The sequence below is a fragment of the Protomyctophum parallelum genome (genome assembly GCF_964188405.1).
Source record: "Protomyctophum parallelum genome assembly, chromosome: 14".
Taxonomy (NCBI): domain Eukaryota; kingdom Metazoa; phylum Chordata; class Actinopteri; order Myctophiformes; family Myctophidae; genus Protomyctophum; species Protomyctophum parallelum.
Genome location: NC_139709.1, coordinates 43816665 through 43829465, shown reverse-complemented (window position 1 = coordinate 43829465; position 12801 = coordinate 43816665).

Sequence of the window (12801 nt, the reverse complement as noted above, 5' to 3'; positions counted from 1 at the left end):
TTTTTCCGTGCCAATATTTGCCATTGAGCCCCATTGTAAATTTCTCAAATTTGAAAGCACTATATTTCTAAAACTATGAAACATTTCAAAGATTCCTTTTCAGGCAAACATGTCCACCGTAAAGATGAACCTAAGTAGGCTAGAATGGGGTTGCTAGGTGTAAGTATGTAGGCTTCTCTGTTGTTAGCAAAACATGCTAATGTTTCTCATCCTCCGCAACACCCATTCTCATACACCGCTATACTTTTAAGTATGTTGCCTTAGAGAGAACGTCATCATTTTGGACCATGGGCTATAGCCCATATCGTACGGCATACTATAGCACGCTGTTTTTCATCATTTTTGAGGATTTGAAAAAAACGATGGGTTATAGCCCATCGTTTTTTTAATTTTTGATTTTTTTTTTTATCCTTGTTTTTCATCATTTTGTACCATGGGCTATAGCCCATTTTCATCATTCCCCATTCTAGCCTACTTAGGTTCATCTTACGGTTTGAAATGTTTCATAGTTTTAGATACTAGTCCTTACCCGTTGTGAGATATTTGCCCCCCCCCCTGTGGCCGTGAAGGGTACTGCGCCTGGGTGCGTTTGTAATTGACTAATAAATTAATTAATAATCATTAATGTGTCAAATCGAAAAAAGGGCTTCGTTACGCCCTCCATATTCATATGGTCAATGCCTGTGTGAAAAGTGGGAGTGATTGGAGCAGGCATTAATGAGTTACGGCAATGTTTCTGACAGACAGACACACACGGACACACAGACATTCGGTTAATTATAATATGATGATATGATATAGTGCTTTCAAATTTACAATGGGGCTCAATGGCAGACATTAGCACGTCAAAAATCACTTTCACCTAGAAACTCCATTCACACTTTTTATTATTCAGCTTACTGTGGAGACACATGCTGGAACTTTTTACTTTGAAATGTTTTATAGTTTCTGAGTTATTTAACTTAAACGCCCAATGCATTCTCTATGGCAATAGCACAAACTTTGGCATGCTACTAGTCCTACATACAAAATGATGAAAAATAATTTCTTTTTTTCAAAAATTCAAAAAACGATGGGCTATAACACATCTGCCGTACGATATGGGCTATAGCCCATGGTCCAAAATGATGAAAAACAAGGATACTTTTTTTTTATTTTTTTTTATGATTTTTAATTTCTTTATTTTTTTCAAATCCTCAAAAATGATGAAAAACGGCGTGCTATAGTATGCCGTACGATATGGGCTATAGCCCATGGTAAAGAAATATGAAAAACGAGGATACAAAAAAATAAAAAATTCAAAAATCGTTTTTTTTCATTTTTTTCAAAAATGATGAAAAACGGCGTGCTATAGTATGCCGTACGATATGGGCTATAGCCCATGGTCCAGAAGTGTGACCCGGACCCGGCCTCACAGAGCTCGACCTCGACCAGATGTGGACCAGACCCCTCCACGGAGCCCACCTGTCTATTTCTGTCTATTTCTCTCTGTCTATCTCTCTCTCTCCCTCTACCCCCCCCCCCCCCAACACGGTCGAGGCAGATGGCCGCCCACCCTAGTCGGGTTCTGCCTGACGTTTCTTCCTAAAGGGGAGTTTTTCGTTACCATTGTCGCAAATTCGCAATATTGCTTGCTCTGGGTGGAACTTTGTTGGTTGTAAAGTGTCTTGAGACAACTTGTTGTGATTTGACACTATAATAAAATTGAATTGAATTGAATTGAATTGGGCTATAACACATCATTTTTTTAATTTTTTTCAAATCCTCAAAAATGATGAAAAACGGCGTGCTATAGTATGCCGTACGATATGGGCTATAGCCCATGGTCCAAAATGATGAAAAACGAGGATACTTTTTTTTTTTTTTTTCAAAAAACGATGGGCTATAACCCATCGCTTTTTTCATTTCTTTATTTTTTTCAAATCCTCAAAAATGATAAAAAAACGGCGTGCTATAGTATGCCGTACGATATGGGCTATAGCCCATGGTCCAAAATGATGAAAAACGAGGATAATTTTTTTTTTTTTTTCAAAAAACGATGGGCTATAACCCATCGTTTTTTTCATTTTTTTTTAAATCCTCAAAAGTGATGAAAAACGGCGTGCTATATTATGCCGTACGATATGGGCTAAAGCCCATGGTCAAAAATGATGAAAAACGAGGATATTCTTTTTTTCAAAAATTCAAAAAACGATGGGCTATAACCCATCGTTTTTTTCATTTTTTCATTTTTTTCAAATCCTCAAAGCTAAGTGGCCCAGTGGATAAATCACAAGATATCTGTAGAGTTCCTTGTAGAATTGTGCTAGTTCAAACCCAACACACTCAGTAGGAAGGTGCTGGTTTTTGACCTGCCAATCATTCTGATTGACAGATTCCTTGGCCAATCAGATCGGTCCGCCTTCAGCCAATCCTAGGGCTCCTTACATTGTCTCCTCCAATGAAACCCGGACCACTTCCTTGTTTACAACTGGATCAAATACTCTGACCTGTTTTAGATTTATAGTGATTCTTCAACTTAATTTTCTTAATTTTCACAGTTTTGGACGTTTTATGAATATAATTGATCATTCTAGATCACTGCTAGATCCGTAACAATCTTCTCTTATGGGGTTCGGGTTCGGGTTAGGGTTAGGGTTAGGGTTAGGTTCAGGTTCCACGGGTTAATAAAGTGTAAATGTGGGGGTCCTTGACAAGAAAAGGTTTAGGAACCACTGTTTTAGAGGGACTATAGAATAGATAGATGTTGATAGTATTAAGTTAGTTACTTTGACAGTGTACAAATTGAACCGGTTTTCAGCAGGTCAAATGAGGTACAGAAAACCATATGACTCCCAGGCTGATCTCACTGGGGGAAAACTGTATGAGTTTATTTGTTTAAGAACTAACAATCAATTGAAATATATATATTCTGGATGTGACACTTACAAGCCGAATTAGCGCAGTTGGTAGAGCATTAGATGGAAGCTCTAAAGGTCCCTGGTTCAATCCAGGCTTTCGGCAGTTGAAATGAGGTACAGAAAATCCTATGACTCTTAGGCTGATCTCACTGGGTGAAAAACTTTATGAGTTGTTTTGTTTAAGAAGTAACAAGTAACAGTCAATGTAAAAAATAAATACTGGATGTGATACTTGCAAGCTGTAATAGCTCAGTTGGGAGAGCGTTAGACTGTACATCTGAAGGTTCCTGGTTCAAACCTGAGATTCGGCAGTTGAAATGAGGTACAGACAACCGTATGACTCTCAAACTGATCTCACTGGGGCATGAACTGTATGAGTTTATGTTTAAGAACTAACAATACATTGAAAAATACATTCTGGATGTGTCACTTACAAGCAAACAAACAAAAAAGCAGTGTGAATTGTCTGGAACCAGTGGCTCAGTGTTTTAGAACGCTGCCACATGATCGGGAGATGGTGGGTTCAAACCCGACTCATATTTTTACTTTCAAGACCGATTTCAGAAGAAGAAAACAAACAAAAAAGCTTTGTAGTAGTATCCAGCAGTTAGCTCAGTCTGATGAGAGGCCGTCCTTGGGAGCCACAGGTCCAGGGTTCAAATCCCACATTAGTCATAACTGTGACACTTTGCTTTGCACACTGATTTCTAGAAGGACAACTTTAAAGCAGCCCAGAAATTCACCATGATTGTGTGCCTCAGTGGCCCAGCAGATAAGTCAAATGATATCCGTAGTATACCTAGTAGAAGTGTGCCGGTTCAAACCCGACTCTTTTACTTTCAAGACCGATTTAAGAAGAAGAAAACAAACAAAAAAGCTTTGTAGTAGTATCCAGAAGTTAGCTCAGTCTGATGAGAGGCTGTCCTTGGGAGCCACAGGTAAAGGGTTCAATTCTTTTTTCAAAAATTCAAAAAACGATGGGCTAAAACCCATCGTTTTTTTCATTTTTTCCAAATCCTCAAAAATGATGAAAAACGGCGTGCTACAGTATGCCGTACGATATGGGATATAGCCCATGGTCAAAAATGATGAAAAACGAGGATATTTATTTTTTCAAAAAATCAAAAAACGATGGGCTATAACCCATCGTTTTTTTAATTTTTAATTTGCATTCAAATCCTCAAAAATTATGAAAAACGGCGTGCTATAGTATGCCGTACGATATGGGCTATAGCCCATGGTCCAAAATGATGAAAAACGAGGATTAAAAAACAAAAACAAAAAATCAAAAAACGATGGGCTATAACCCATCGTTTTTTTCATTTTTTCATTTTTTTCAAATCCTCAAAAATGATGAAAAACGACGTGTTATAGTATGCCATACGGTATGGGCTATAGCCCATGGTAAAAAATGATGAAACACGAGGATAAAAAATAAAATAAAACAAATAAACAAACGATGGGCTATAACCCATCGTTTTTTTCATTTTTTCATTTTTTTCAAATCCTCAAAAATGATGAAAAACGGCATGCTATAGAATGCCGTACGGTATGGGCCATAGCCCATGGTCAAAAATGATGAAAAACAAGGATAAAAATAATAATCAAAAATTCAAAAAACGATGGGCTATAACCCATGTTTTTTTTTTTTTCGTTTTTTTTTTTTATCCTCAAAAATGATGAAAAACGGCGTGCTATAGTATGCCGTACGGTATGGGCCATAGCCCATGTTCAAAAATGATGAAAAACGAGGATATATATATATTTTTTTTTAATCAAAAAACGATGGGCTATAACCCATGTTTTTTTCAAATCCTCAAAAATGATGAAAAATGGCGTGCTATAGTATGCCGTACGGTATGGGCTATAGCCCATGGTCAAAAATGATGAAAAACGAGGTAAAAAAAAAAAAACTATAAAATAAAAAAACGATGGGCTATAACCCATGTTTTATTTTTTTTCATTTTTTTCAAATCCTCAAAAATGTAGAAAAACCGCGTGCTATAGTATGCCGTACGATATGGGTTAAAGCCCATGGTCAAAAAAAAAAGTTGCCCAGTGGATAAATCACAAGATATCTGTAGAGTTCCTTGTAGAATGGTGCTAGCCGACACACTCAGTAGGAAGGTGCTGGTTTTTGACCTGCCAATCATTCTGATTGACAGATTCCTTGGCCAATCAGATCGGTCCGCCTTCAGCCAATCCTAGGGCTCCTTACATTGTCTCCTCCAATGAAACCCGGACCACTTCCTTGTTTACAACTGGATCAAATACTCTGACCTGTTTTAGATTTATAGTGATTCTTCAACTTCATTTTCTTAATTTTCACAGTTTTGGACGTTTTATTAATATAATTGATCATTCTAGATCACTGCTAGATCCGTAACAATCTTCTCTTATGGGGTTAGGGTTAGGGTTAGGGTTAGGTTCAGGTTCAGGTTCAGGTTCCACGGGTTAATAAAGTGTAAATGTGGGGGTCCTTGACAAGAAAAGGTTTAGGAACCACTGTTTTAGAGGGACTATAGAATAGATAGATGTTGATAGTATTAAGTTAGTTACTTTGACAGTGTACAAATGGAACCGGTTTTCAGCAGGTCAAATGATGTACAGAAAACCGTATGACTCCCAGGTTGATCTCACTGGGGGAAAATTGTATGAGTTTATTTGTTTAAGAACTAACAATCAATTGAAATATATATATTCTGGATGTGACACTTACAAGCCGAATTAGCGCAGTTGGTAGAGCATTAGATGGAAGATCTAAAGGTCCCTGGTTCAATCCAGGCTTTCGGCAGTTGAAATGAGGTACAGAAAATCCTATGACTCTTAGGCTGATCTCACTGGGTGAAAAACTTTATGAGTTGTTTTGTTTAAGAAGTAACAAGTAACAGTCAATGTAAAAATAAATACTGGATGTGATACTTGCAAGCTGTAATAGCTCAGTTGGGAGAGCATTAGACTGTAGATCTGAAGGTTCCTGGTTCAAACCTGAGATTCGGCAGTTGAAATGAGGTACAGACAACCGTATGACTCTCAAACTGATCTCACTGGGGCATGAACTGTATGAGTTTATGTTTAAGAACTAACAATACATTGAAAAATACATTCTGGATGTGTCACTTACAAGCAAACAAACAAAAAAGCAGTGTGAATTGTCTGGAACCAGTGGCTCAGTGTGTTAGAACGCTGCCACATGATCGGGAGATGGTGGGTTCAAACCCGACTCATACTTTTATTTTCAAGACCGATTTCAGAAGAAGAAAACAAACAAAAAAGCAGTGTGAATTGTCTGGAACCAGTGGCTCAGTGTGCAGCCCAGAAATTCACCTTGATTGTGTGCCTCAGTGGCCCAGCGGATAAGTCAAATGATATCCGTAGTATACCTAGTAGAAGTGTGCCGGTTTAAACTGCTAGTATCCAGCAGTTAGCTCAGTCTGATGAGAGGCCGTCCTTGGGAGCCACAGGTCCAGGGTTCAAATCCCACATTAGTCATAACTGTGACACTTTGCTTTGCACACTGATTTCTAGAAGGACAACTTTAAAGCAGCCCAGAAATTCACCATGATTGTGTGCCTCAGTGGCCCAGCGGATAAGTCAAATGATATCTGTAGTATACCTAGTAGAAGTGTGCCGGTTCAAACCCGACTCTTTTCATTTCAAGAGCGATTTTAGAAGAAGAAAACAAACAAAAAAGCTTTGTAGTAGTATCCAGCAGTTAGCTCAGTCTGATGAGAGGCTGACCTTGGGAGCCACAGGTAAAGGGTTCAATTCCCACATTAGTCATAACTGTGATACTTTGCTTTGCACACTGATTTCTAGAAGGACAACTTTAAAGCAGCCCAGAAATTCACCATGATTGTGTGCCTCAGTGGCCCAGCGGATAAGTCAAATGATATCCGTAGTATACCTAGTAGAAGTGTGCCGGTTCTAACCTAACTCATATCTTTACCTTCAAGACCGATTTCAGAAGAAGAAAACAAACAAAAAAGCTGTGTAGTAGTATCCAGCAGTTAGCTCAGACTGATGAGAGGCTGTCCTTGGGAGCCACAGGTCCAGGGTTCAAATCCCACATTAGTCATAACTGTGACACTTTGCTTTGCACACTGATTTCCAGAAGGACAACTTTAAAGCAGCCCAGAAATTCACCATGATTGTGTGCCTCAGTGGCCCAGCGGATAAGTCAAATGATATCCGTAGTATACCTAGTAGAAGTGTGCCGGTTCGAACCCGACTCATGTCTTTAGTTTCAAGACCGATTTCAGAAGAAGAAAACAAACAAAAAAGCTGTGTAGTAGTATCCAGCTGTTAGCACAGTCTGATGAGAGGCTGTCCTTGGGATCCACAGGTCCAGTGTTCAAATCCCACATTAGTCATAACTGTGACACTTTGCTTTGCACACTGATTTCCAGAAGGACAACTTTAAAGCCGCCCAGAAATTCACCATGATTGTGTGCCTCAGTGGCCCAGGGGATAAGTCAAATGATATCCGTAGTATACCTAGTAGAAGTGTGCCGGTTCAAACCCGACATACTCCTAGTAGGCGGTGATGGTTCAAATCACTGACACCTAGAGTAGGAGTGGCCCAGTGGATAAATCAGATGATATCCATAGAATACTTAGTACAAGGTGTGGGGTTCAGGTAGGAGGAGAGTATACTGGGCAGGTAGGAGGAGATTAGTGGGGTCAGGTAGGAGGAGAGTAAGGTGGTCAGGTAGGAGAGTAGGCAGAGTTCAGTCAGGGGGAGTGTAGGGGGGAAGGTCATTGGGTGTCAGAGTGGTGGGGTCAGGTATGTAGGTGGGGGGTCAGGTAGGAGGAGAGTAGGGGTCAGGTAGGAGGACAGTAGGCTGAGTTCATTCAGTAGGAAAGGGGAGGGGCCAGGCAGGGGTAGAGTAGGAAGGGGAGGGGCCAGGCAGGGGGAGAGTAGGAAGGCCAGTTGCCAGGCAGGGGGACAGTAGGAAGGGGAGGGGCCAAGCAGGGGTACAGTAGGAAGGGGAGGGGCCAAGCAGGGGGAGAGTAGGAAGGGGAGGGGCCAGGCAGGGGGAGAGTAGGATGGGGAGGGGCCAGGGACAGAGTACAAAGGGGAGGGGCCAGACAGGGAGAGAGTAGGAAGGGGAGGGGCCAGACAGGGAGAGAGTAGGAAGGGTAGGGGCCTGCCAGGCAGGGAGAGAGTAGGATGGGCAGGGGGAGAGTAGGAAGGGGAGGGGACAGGCAGGGGAAGAGTAGGAAGGGGAGGGGCCAGGCAGGGGGAGAGTAGGAAGGGGAGGGGCCAGGCAGGGGGAGAGTAGGAAGGGGAGGGGCCAGGCAGGGGGAGAGTAGGAAGGGGAGGGGCCAGGCAGGGGGAGAGTAGGAAGGGGAGGGGCCAGGCAGGGGGTTTGTGCTATTGCCATAGAGAATGCATTGGGCGTTTAAGTTGAATAACTCATAAACTACAAAACATATAAAAAAAAAAAAGTTCCAGCATGTGTCTCCACAGTAAGCTGAATAATAAAAATTGTGAATGGAGTTTCTAGGTGAAAGTGACTTTTGACGTGCCTATAGGGCTGCCATTGAGCCCCATGTTAAATGTCTCAAATTTGAAAGCACTATATTTCTAAAACTATGAAACATTTCAAAGTTTCCTTTTCAGGCAAACATGTCCACCGTAAGATGAACCTAAGTAGGCTAGAATGGGGTTGCTAGGTGTAAGTATGTAGGACTAGTAGCATGCCAAAGTTTGTGCTATTGCCATAGAGAATGCATTGGGCGTATAAGTTGAATAACTCATAAACTACAAAACATAAAAATAAAAAAAAGTTCCAGCATGTGTCTCCACAGTAAGCTGAATAATAAAAAGTGTGAATGGAGTTTCTAGGTGAAAGTGACTTTTGACGTGCCTATAGAGCTGCCATTGAGCCCCATGTTAAATGTCTCAAATTTGAAAGCACTATATTTCTAAAACTATGAAACATTTCAAAGTTTCCTTTTCAGGCAAACATGTCCACCGTAAGATGAACCTAAGTAGGCTAGAATGGGGTTGCTAGGTGTAAGTATGTAGTTACTAGTGCATGCCAAAGTTTGTGCTATTGCCATAGAGAATGCATTGGGCGTTTAAGTTAAATAACTCATAAACTACAAAACATAAAAAGTAAAAAAAGTTCCAGCATGTGTCTCCACAGTAAGCTGAATACTAAAAAGTGTGAATGGAGTTTCTAGGTGAAAGTGACTTTTGACGTGACTATAGAGCTGCCATTGAGCCCCATGTTAAATGACTCAAATTTGAAAGCACTATATTTCTAAAACTATGAAACATTTCAAAGATTCCTTTTCAGGCAAACATGTCCACCGTAAGATGAACCTAAGTAGGCTAGAATGGGGTTGCTAGGTGTAAGTATGTAGGACTAGTAGCATGCCAAATTTTGTGCTATTGCCATAGAGAATGCATTGGGCGTTTAAGTTAAATAACTCATAAACTACAAAACATAAAAATAAAAAAAAGTTCCAGCATGTGTCTCCACAGTAAGCTGAATAATAAAAAGTGTGAATGGAGTTTCTAGGTGAAAGTGACTTTTGACGTGCCTATAGAGCTGCCATTGAGCCCCATGTTAAATGTCTCAAATTTGAAAGCACTATATTTCTAAAACTATGAAACATTTCAAAGATTCCTTTTCAGGCAAACATGTCCACCGTAAGATGAACCTAAGTAGGCTAGAATGGGGTTGCTAGGTGTAAGTATGTAGTTACTAGTGCATGCCAAAGTTTGTGCTATTGCCATAGAGAATGCATTGGGCGTTTAAGTTAAATAACTCATAAACTACAAAACATAAAAATAAAAAAAAGTTCCAGCATGTGTCTCCACAGTAAGCTGAATAATAAAAAGTGTGAATGGAGTTTCTAGGTGAAAGTGACTTTTGACGTGCCTATAGAGCTGCCATTGAGCCCCATGTTAAAAGTCTCAAATTTGAAAGCACTATATTTCTAAAACGATGACACCTTTCAAAGTTTCCTTTTCAGGCAAACATGTCCACCGTAAGATGAACCTAAGTAGGCTAGAATGGGGTTGCTAGGTATAAGTATGTAGGACTAGTAGCATGCCAAAGTTTGTGCTATTGCCATAGAGAATGCATTGGGCGTATAAGTTGAATAACTCATAAACGACAAAACATTTCAAAGTAAAAAGTTCCAGCATGTGTCTCCACAGTAAGCTGAATAATAAAAAGTGTGAATGGAGTTTCTAGGTGAAAGTGATTTTTTGACGTGCCAAAATCTGCCATTGAGCCCCATGTTAAAAGTCTCAAATTTGAAAGCACTATATTTCTAAAACGATGACACCTTTCAAAGATTCCTTTTCAGGCAAACATGTCCACCGTAAGATGAACCTAAGTAGGCTAGAATGGGGTTGGTAGGTTTAAGTATGTAGGACTAGTAGCATGCCAAAGTTTGTGCTATTGCCATAGAGAATGCATTGGGCGTTTAAGTTAAATAACTCAGAAACGACAAAACATTTCAAAGTAAAAAGTTCCAGCATGTGTCTCCACAGTAAGCTGAATAATAAAAAGTGTGAATGGAGTTTCTAGGTGAAAGTGATTTTTTGACGTGCCAAAATCTGCCATTGAACCCCATGTTAAAAGTCTCAAATTTGAAAGCACTATATTTCTAAAACGATGACACCTTTCAAAGATTCCTTTTCAGGCAAACATGTCCACCGTAAGATGAACCTAAGTAGGCTAGAATGGGGTTGGTAGGTTTAAGTATGTAGGACTAGTAGCATGCCAAAGTTTGTGCTATTGCCATAGAGAATGCATTGGGCGTTTAAGTTAAATAACTCAGAAACGACAAAACATTTCAAAGTAAAAAGTTCCAGCATGTGTCTCCACAGTAAGCTGAATAATAAAAAGTGTGAATGGAGTTTCTAGGTGAAAGTGATTTTTTGACGTGCCAAAATCTGCCATTGAGCCCCATGTTAAAAGTCTCAAATTTGAAAGCACTATATTTCTAAAACGATGACACCTTTCAAAGATTCCTTTTCAGGCAAACATGTCCACCGTAAGATGAACCTAAGTAGGCTAGAATGGGGTTGGTAGGTTTAAGTATGTAGGACTAGTAGCATGCCAAAGTTTGTGCTATTGCCATAGAGAATGCATTGGGCGTTTAAGTTAAATAACTCATAAACTACAAAACATAAAAATAAAAAAAAGTTCCAGCATGTGTCTCCACAGTAAGCTGAATAATAAAAAGTGTGAATGGAGTTTCTAGGTGAAAGTGACTTTTGACGTGCCTATAGAGCTGCCATTGAGCCCCATGTTAAATGTCTCAAATTTGAAAGCACTATATTTCTAAAACTATGAAACATTTCAAAGATTCCTTTTCAGGCAAACATGTCCACCGTAAGATGAACCTAAGTAGGCTAGAATGGGGTTGCTAGGTGTAAGTATGTAGTTACTAGTGCATGCCAAAGTTTGTGCTATTGCCATAGAGAATGCATTGGGCGTTTAAGTTAAATAACTCATAAACTACAAAACATAAAAATAAAAAAAAGTTCCAGCATGTGTCTCCACAGTAAGCTGAATAATAAAAAGTGTGAATGGAGTTTCTAGGTGAAAGTGACTTTTGACGTGCCTATAGAGCTGCCATTGAGCCCCATGTTAAAAGTCTCAAATTTGAAAGCACTATATTTCTAAAACGATGACACCTTTCAAAGTTTCCTTTTCAGGCAAACATGTCCACCGTAAGATGAACCTAAGTAGGCTAGAATGGGGTTGCTAGGTGTAAGTATGTAGGACTAGTAGCATGCCAAAGTTTGTGCTATTGCCATAGAGAATGCATTGGGCGTATAAGTTGAATAACTCATAAACGACAAAACATTTCAAAGTAAAAAGTTCCAGCATGTGTCTCCACAGTAAGCTGAATAATAAAAAGTGTGAATGGAGTTTCTAGGTGAAAGTGATTTTTTGACGTGCCAAAATCTGCCATTGAGCCCCATGTTAAAAGTCTCAAATTTGAAAGCACTATATTTCTAAAACGATGACACCTTTCAAAGATTCCTTTTCAGGCAAACATGTCCACCGTAAGATGAACCTAAGTAGGCTAGAATGGGGTTGGTAGGTTTAAGTATGTAGGACTAGTAGCATGCCAAAGTTTGTGCTATTGCCATAGAGAATGCATTGGGCGTTTAAGTTAAATAACTCAGAAACGACAAAACATTTCAAAGTAAAAAGTTCCAGCATGTGTCTCCACAGTAAGCTGAATAATAAAAAGTGTGAATGGAGTTTCTAGGTGAAAGTGATTTTTTGACGTGCCAAAATCTGCCATTGAGCCCCATGTTAAAAGTCTCAAATTTGAAAGCACTATATTTCTAAAACGATGACACCTTTCAAAGATTCCTTTTCAGGCAAACATGTCCACCGTAAGATGAACCTAAGTAGGCTAGAATGGGGTTGGTAGGTTTAAGTATGTAGGACTAGTAGCATGCCAAAGTTTGTGCTATTGCCATAGAGAATGCATTGGGCGTTTAAGTTAAATAACTCAGAAACGACAAAACATTTCAAAGTAAAAAGTTCCAGCATGTGTCTCCACAGTAAGCTGAATAATAAAAAGTGTGAATGGAGTTTCTAGGTGAAAGTGATTTTTTGACGTGCCAAAATCTGCCATTGAGCCCCATGTTAAAAGTCTCAAATTTGAAAGCACTATATTTCTAAAACGATGACACCTTTCAAAGATTCCTTTTCAGGCAAACATGTCCACCGTAAGATGAACCTAAGTAGGCTAGAATGGGGTTGGTAGGTTTAAGTATGTAGGACTAGTAGCATGCCAAAGTTTGTGCTATTGCCATAGAGAATGCATTGGGCGTTTAAGTTAAATAACTCAGAAACGACAAAACATTTCAAAGTAAAAAGTTCCAGCATGTGTCTCCACAGTAAGCTGA